Source organism: Rhinatrema bivittatum, chromosome 2 (genome assembly GCF_901001135.1).
Source record: "Rhinatrema bivittatum chromosome 2, aRhiBiv1.1, whole genome shotgun sequence".
NCBI classification, from domain to species: Eukaryota; Metazoa; Chordata; class Amphibia; order Gymnophiona; family Rhinatrematidae; genus Rhinatrema; species Rhinatrema bivittatum.
Genome location: NC_042616.1, coordinates 21381678 through 21390349, shown reverse-complemented (window position 1 = coordinate 21390349; position 8672 = coordinate 21381678). Strand labels below are relative to the sequence as shown.

General features: G+C 44.4%; 1 pseudogene; it reads right to left on the bottom strand.

Annotated features, from left to right (window-relative positions):
* Window positions 1-939: 939 nt before the first annotated feature.
* Window positions 940-5752, bottom strand: LOC115083651 (annotated as a pseudogene).
* Between the last annotated feature and the right edge of the window lie 2920 nt (window positions 5753-8672).

Below are 8672 nucleotides of genomic sequence, written 5' to 3'. Positions count from 1 at the left end.
ATCCCCAGAGGGCTTACAACCTAAGTTTGTACCTGAGGCAATGGAGGGTAAAGTGACCTTGGTAAGTCACAAGGAGCGACAGCAGGACTTGAACCCTGGTCTCCTGGTCCGAGCCCATTGCTCTAACCACTAGGCTAAGCTTAGCACCTCCTTGCTAATGCGACCCCGCGGTTACCGGCGTTCTGCCAGTTATGAACAATGGAACTCCCTGCCTACAAACCTCCGCCTTGAACCTTGCCCTTTCAAATTTAAAAAGAAACTAAAAACCTGGTTATTTAAAGAGGCCGAGCCTGATTAACTCACTTGCGCCTTCGATTCTGAAATCAGCCATATATATCGCTCTGTACCCTGCAGATAGTACCAGACTCTGTTTATAGTTCTTTTCTTGTTTCTCGATTTTAGTTATTACTTGCTGTCCCGCATGTGGTTAATTCGTTACTGACTTTTCTTGTTACTGGCAGAGGTAAATGACCTGTCTATCCATATTGCCATCTTGGCCGCTTCTTTTGTTTTTCCCCCCTCCCCTTACCCTGTTTTATGTACTTTCCATCTTTTGTTGAATGTAAACCGGCAGGATGTACCCACTAATGCCGGTATAGAAAAGTTCCTAAATAAATAAATTATGAACACCGACGGCGATAATTGCATTTGCATGGATTAGCGCCTATTTAACCCGCGTCCGACTGCAGGTTATTCAGTGCGCTCGGCCACAGAATATGCTAGAAGTAAAATCTTCAAACTCACACTTCCTTCTTCTGTAATGGCTTCTATCCGGCCACCCTCCCATGCAGGCCAGTTGTATGGCTGAGGGGTGCACCCCCCACTCCTGTCTCAGCCACTGAGCTCTGCAGCTCCTTCAAAGGGGAAAATAAAAACAGCCCCTCCCACTGATCCCCACCACTCATTCTCCTCCCCCCCCAGCACATGTCTGGCTCCCACACCCTTATTCTCTCCTTCCCCCTGCCAGCACACTCCTTCCTCCCCCTCCAGGTCCCTCTTCTTTGTGCTGTTGCCAGTTGAGAGCTTCACTCCCTTCAGCCTTCAAGCCTGCCCTGCTGCATAAAATCTTCCTCAACGCTGTTGTTTGCCATCAGTGCCTGCCCACGTGCTCCTCTGACATGAACAGGCCTCATCGGCAGCAGCAGCCAATCACAGGAACAGCTGGGCTCAAGTCCCACCCACCAAGTCCAAAAAACCCACAATTGACAGAAAAAACGCCCAATAATAAGGAAGCCACAAATTGGAAAAAAAAATAAGGCAGGTTGGCTTCCCTGTCCAGAACCCTCAGAGCGAGTTCTCTGTCTCCAGGGCCAATCAGGAAACACAGTATTAACAGTGAGCTTTCTGGCCAATGGCACGGCAGGGTGTTCCAGTGTTACATGTACCCAGGGCTGCTGGGGTGTGACTGCTGATCAGAGCCACCTTCAGTCAGGGCAGCATCCAAAGCCTCAGCGGTCAAACACTACCTGCAAGCCAGCACACAGGGAATGAGCTCTCTGGGGAAAACTGGCACAGGGCAAAAAAAATAAACTACAAATCATGCAAAACACCCATGTTGCCAAAATCGCTACTTAGCTGAATAACTTTTCCAGCTAAGTAGCACCGCTCTGATCCACCCACTGCCCACCCACAGCTTTCTCAGCCATTGAACATAACTGGATATTCAGCAGCAGTAAGATAGAAGGATAAGTCCTACTTATCCAGCTTTCTGGCATCTGAATATCAACCTCCCTGATTCTTATAGCTTACTTGATGGAAATGGAGAAGTTTTATTGTTCTTGCATCCGGCATTTTAATATCTTTATTAGGCCACTCTTCTATTCCAAAATTTTTTGAAAGCTTGTGAACTGAATATGACACCTGTGCAACTTTTCTGGTGGCTTGCAAGGTCTTCCTTTCTAATGAAGTTTTACCAGACACAGTACATTAACTTGGTTTTCCTCCAGTATGAATTTTCTGATGTTGCATGACATGTATCTTCTGACTAAAGCTTTTGCCACATTCAGTACATTTAAATGGTTTTTCTCCAGTATGGATTCTCTGATGCAATATCAAATACACCTTCCGAGAGAAGCTTTTACCACATTCAATACATATAAATGATTTTTCTCCAGTATGGACACTCTGATGTATTTTAAAAGAGTCCTTCCGACGGAAGCTTTTACCACATTCAGTACATTTCAATGGTTTTTCTCCAGTATGGATTTTCTGATGCAATGTCAAACGCACCTTCTGAGAGAAGCTTTTACCACATTCAGTGCATTTAAATGGTTTTTCTCCTGTATGGATTTTCTGATGCTGCATGAGAGATGACTTCCAATTAAAGCTTTTACCACATTCAGTACATTTAAATGGTTTTTCTCCAGTATGGATTCTCTGATGCTGCATGAGAGATGACTTCCAACTAAAGCTTTTACCACATTCAGTACATTTAAATGTTTTTTCTCCAGTATGGATTTTCTGATGCTGCATGAGAGATGACTTCCTATTAAAGTTTTTACCACATTCAGTACATTTAAATGGTTTTTCTCCTGTATGGATTTTCTGATGCTGCATGAGAGATGACTTCCAACTAAAGCTTTTACCACATTCAGTACATTTAAATGTTTTTTCTCCAGTATGGATTTTCTGATGCTGCATGAGAGATGACTTCCTATTAAAGTTTTTACCACATTCAGTACATTTAAATGGTTTTTCTCCAGTATGGATTTTCTGATGCCGGCTGAGACATGGCTTGCCACTGAAGCTTTTACCACATTTAGTACAGTTAAAGGGTTTTTCTCCGGTGTGGATTATCTGGTGGATTATGAGTTTGCACTTCTGACTGAAGCATTTATCACACTCAGTGCATATAAATTGACTTTCTACTTTGGGGATTTTCTTCTGTTCTGAGTCAACTGCCTTTCCACACAAGCTTTTTTCAGACTGAATACAAGACAACCGTCTCTCCCCAGTAAGATTTTTTATGTCTCTTGAAATAACTTCCTCTTTACATAAACCTTTATTGCATTCATTACTTGAAAATGCTCTCTCTCCTGCTTGGAATTTGTGTTGTCTTGTGAAGTTTCCTTTCTGATTGAAGTTTCTGTCACCATCAGTACTAATGAATAATAATTCTCTCTGTCTTTCTTGGTTTATTATTAGGTCTTGTGTTTGAATGATGTTTTTTTCACTTTCAGAACATGAAAATGTTCTCTCTTCAGTCTCCATTTTCTGGTGATGTAATAAAGAGAACTCAGAACTGTAAGATTCCCCATCTTGAGGGCAATGAGAGGGTCTCTTACCTGTGTGCATTCTTTGGTGTATTACTAAGGATTCCCTGCAAGAAAAGGTTTTCTTGCATTCAATACAAGTGAAAGTGCTCCCTTCAGTGTGGATTCTCTGGTGTAATTTCAGGGTTAACTTCTGTTTGCATGGAAAAGGTCTCTCTCCTGGGTGACTCCTCTGGTGCAATACAAACTGACCTTTTCTATTAAAGTTTTTCCCACAGGTGTCACAGTGAAAGGATTTCTTCCCTTCCTCCTCTTTCTGCTGGAGGTCAGAAGTCATTTGATCACTGTTATTACTCTGGAAGGGATTCTCTCTTCTCGGGTGTCCCTGGTGCTCAGGGATGTCTGTGAACTCCCTGTCACTTCTCTCACCTGCAGTGACTCCATCCAGTGACTCTCCTGCAGGGTCTTGCTGCTTCTTCTCTGATTCCTGCTGTCTTTGGCTAATGTCTCCCCCCTCAGTCCTCTGGGCAAGATTCTCACAGACATTTCCTGACTGTCTTGGTGTAAGTGCTAATACTATAGGGTGTTCTTCTCGATTCTCCTCCCTCTTCTCTTTCTGTATCACCTCATTGTCTGCTGGGTACAAAAAGAAGGAATTAATCATGTGTAAGAGACAATGGCATGGAAAGCTACCAATAACCTGAGATGAGATGTTTATTTATTTATTTATAGCTTTTATATACCGAATTTCAAGTAACAGGGTTACTTATCAGTTCGGTTTACATTCCAACAAACAAGCAAACAATGACAAAAATTGTCTTACATTGAACAGGGAAGCGAACAACTAGGATGAACATAACTTGGAAGAACCAAAGAAATAAAGAGTAGTAGAAGCTGGACTTGAGGGGTTTCAAGCCTGAAGGAAGGAGAGGGATGGCTGAAGGGGGAATGTGATGTATACTTAGGGGAAGGCCCTGGGTGAGAACCGTCCGAAAAGCTGTGGAGGGTCCTTGATGTTATGGGAAAGCTTGGCAGAACAGAAAAGTCTTGAGTCTTTTTTTAAACGTGTTTGGGCATTGTTCCAGCCTGAGGTCCGGTGGGAGCGAATTCCACTGTTTGGGGCCGGCCGTGGAGAGAGCTCTTTTTCTTAAAGAGGTTTTGATAGATGGAGCCTGTAGGGTACCTCTTTGCGCTAGTCTAAGCGGGCGGGAAGATGTGTGAAGTTGAAGAGGCATTTTGAGGTCCAGCGGGGTGATGTTGTGAATGGCTTTATGGATGATTGCTAAAAGTTTATAGAGTATTCTAAATTTGACTGGGAGCCAATGGAGATTCTTTAGAATTGGTGTTATATGGTCCCTTTTGTTGGACTTTGTAAGAATCCTAGCTGTTGCATTTTGTAACAGCTGTAGAGGCTTTAGGGAGTTGTCTGGAAGGCCGTGAAGAAGTGAATTACAATAATTTATTTTTGAGAAAATGATTGATTGTAAAACAGACCTGAAATCATAGAAGTGGAGGAGGGGTCTTAGTCTTTTTAAAACTTGGAGTTTATAGTAGCACTCTTTTACAGTGTTGTTGATGAAACCTGTGTAGTTCAGTTGGTTATCCATGACAACACCTAGGTTTCTGACCGTAGGGGAAAAGGTTGGAAGCGTCGTAGGAAGTGAGATGTTTAGCGGAAGGTTGCCATCCTGTGTGATCAGTAGGTACTCTGTTTTGTCTGTGTTGAGAATCAAGTTGAGGTTTGAAAGGATGTTGTTGATGGAAAGAAGACAGAAATTCCAAAGAAGAATGGTTTCATGCAGAGAGTCGGTAATCGGTATGAGGATTTGGACGTCATCTGCGTAAATGTAATGAGTTAGCTTCAGCTTGGAGAGGAGTTGAAATAATCTGAGATGAGATGTTTAGAAGGATCACATAATGAACGCATGGGATCTCTGATATTAAAGAATTCTGTGACTTAGCAGAAACTTTATGTGATGCCTATGAAAATCTCTCTATGATGTCTCTATAGAAATATTCAGAGAAGTTAAGAAAATCAGTGGGTTCTCTTTATCATACTGTGTAGGATACAGAAATAAAGCTGATGCAATACAGGAAGTTTGGAGATCAAACATGTCCCTCCTTTACATGATCCCAAGGAAAGCTTCTTATAACTAAACGGGCCCTGGAAGTTTGGAGCGTTTGCAAGGCTCGCAGGCTAGAGTGAGGCAGACCAATACCTAATCTGCTGTACATCCAGACTGCCTCTCCCAGCTCTCACAGAGGATTCAGAGACCTAGAAACAAATGGGTTACAGTGGGCTCTGGTAGAACAAGACCTGTAACTCCGAGACACCCAATTTCCCCAACGTTGCAGCGTCCTGTATATCCACCCCAGTACTCCCACACCCAAGTCAGACATCCAGGATTCAAAAACCCAGGAAGGTGAAATTACTACTCCGCTGATAATTTTCTTTCCTCTAGGATAGGCAAGCCTATCCTAGCTCCTCTCAGACAATTTCCTGGCTCTTAACACGAGCAAAACTGAGCTCCTCATTATACCACCCCATATAAACCCACCCAACATCACCCCATAATAAACCCCCCAACTCTTCACAAACACTTCCACCACTACGCAACATGTTCGCAGCCTCGGCGTAATGATTGATAATCACTGTAATCTAAATAAATTCATCTCCACCACCATAAAAAACGGTTTCTTCAAACTACACATACTAAAAAGAATTAAGCCATTCCTACACCCTATCGACTTCCGCACAGGTACTAAAAGCCACGATCCTTGCCAAACTTGATTATTGCAACTCCATCCTTCTAGGCCTACCAAAAAACTCAATACAACCATTGCAGATGCTACAAAACGCTGCTGCCCGTATACTTACCAAACGCATAGTCACGACCACATTACTCCTGTCCTCCAGTTCCTACACCTGTCGCCTCCAGGATAATAGATAAATCACTCACTCTCATACATAAGTCCATACACAACCAAAATATGCAATGGTTCTCTGAACAACTCATTTTCCGTAAGCCAAACAGACCTACCAGCACACAACACCAGGCTAAACTACAGACTCCATCTCCCAAACTAACTAAACATGTATCCACCAGAGAACGATCATTTATCATCGCAGGAACAATCCTATGGAACAATATGCCTACTAGTCTACGCCAGGAACAATGCTCCAAGAAATTTAAACACAACCTCAAAACCTGGCTTTTCAAACAAGCATATTCCTAACCATCTACCAATATTACCTAATTCATGACAACATTCTATGACCTCCACCATTCTCTCCCTCCTCCCCCCCCTAAGACTGCGTCCCCTACTATTCAGAATCCCATGCTTTCCCCCTCCTCTTCATGAACATAATGGACTGTATCCCGATCTGCTGCAATTATGCCCTCTTTTTCTGACGTTGATTAATTATGAAGTGTTATATTTATGAAGTTTAAGTTTAAACCAAAATTTTAGTTCTACCCCTGTTACCATGTATGAATTAATAGTTAGTGTTCTGTGTTACATATAAAGCCTGTTGCTGCATTACATTCCATTGTAAACCGAGGTGATGTTCCAAACGTGCCGCGCTATATAAAAACCCGTAAATAAATAAATAAATAAGCCAGTGCACATAAGTGGGTTACGCATGCCTACCAGCAGATGGAGACAGAAACCAACGGACTCACTGATGTGACCCTCATATAGCCCTGTACTGACATCAGTGTGCCAGTATTCCCCAAAAGTCAACTGTGGCAACTAATTAACACTAGGACTGTAAGTCCGGAGTTAAAATGCTTCCTCCCCTAATCATTCACTTCTTTTTTTTCTTCCAGTGAGCAAAGCACTGGATTCAGACAAGAAGGAAATGCAGAAGCCATAACAGACAAAGAAGGCAAACACTTACAAGGCCCTTAGACCTGAAGATCTGCATCGGCCTATGCATTCTACCTCCAATAATGTCCCTGAGAAAGAACAAATAGAAAAAAATCAGTACAGTACTGTACAGGCAGTTCAGGGCAGGATTGTGGATTGGCCTGCCTCTCAGAGAGGAAAGGAAATTATCATGTAAGTAGTAATTTCACCTTCCTCTTCACCCAGGCAGTCCAGTCCATACAAGTGGGATGTACCAAAACTACTTTCTCGTAAGGGAGAAGGCTGCTCTGGCAAAAGACGCAACTTCTCGAACCCCAACAACCATACACTAAAGCCTGGTGAAGGGATATAACCAAGACAACGTCACTGCTAGGCAAATCTCCAACAAAGAAAGAAACTATTACTCTGCCCAAGACACCAGTAGCTAAACGTAATCCACTTTGAAGTGCTGAAAAAAATGTGAAAAGCAGAATATAAATCTAAATAAATTGGAGAAATTACTTACCTGATAATTTCGTTTTCCTTAGTGTAGACAGATGGACTCAGGACCAATGGGTATAGTGTACTCCTGATAGCAGTTGGAGACGGATCAGATTTCAATCTGACGTCAGCCCTAGTACATATACCCCTGCAGGAAGTGCAGCTCTTCAGTATTTTCCATCTCCATAGCAGTTAGGGACTCTATGCACGCTAGCACAGCGTTAGAGTAAATTTTACCAAAGAAATCTTACCTCTACAGACGAGCCCCGCTCTCCTGCGGTGACACCCATTGGGTCCCTCCCCCAGTTGAGATGGCCGAGGTGATTTCCACAATCCTTCGGAGGTGAGCCTCGGTCTGGCGGCCGACGCTTGGCGGGGACCTAGCCCCCGACATCGGGTGAGGCTGAGAGGCAGCGGGTGCAACCTCGAGCGCGGCGGTGAAGGTATTTCCCTCTTCCCCCGCAGCCGGAGACCGCCCGGAACGAAACCAGGAAGCACCGAGACAAGGTAAGGTAGAAATCTATTTAAAAGTCTCCGGTCTCCGAAGCTCGAGGAGCAGCACAGGTCGCCAGCCGGGACCAGTGCCACCGGGTTCATCGGCCTTAGCAGGGCTAGACCCCGGTCAGATCCGAGGGTCCTCCCACGTGAAGAGACCCTCCGAGGTGGTCGCCATATTGTCCATGTGGTAGCTGTCACCATTTTGGCCGTGTTCGCAGCCCTGTCCGCCATCTCAATCTGGGCACACAGAGGAGAGCCGCGAGTTCAAATACCCTGTGCGCACGTCGCTGACACAAGTACCGGGCGCACAAGCGACGCGCATAACCACGCGTTCACTGTGCCGGGCGCATAATTTCGACCCGTGCGCGCACATCACTCTGCATACATGCACCAAACCTACGCCTGCAACTTCGACGCACACCAGAGCGCACAACTGTATTGTACGCGCACAAGCCATGGCACCACCAGAAAATAAGCTCAAAGCTCAGGGCCTTTGCCCCGCACGCCACATTAGAGCTGCACAGCATGAGAAGGCCACGGCCCTGTGTATACAGTGCGAAGAGGCCTTAGGGGACCCAACTCATGGCCCTCCCCAGCCGGTACCGGACCCCA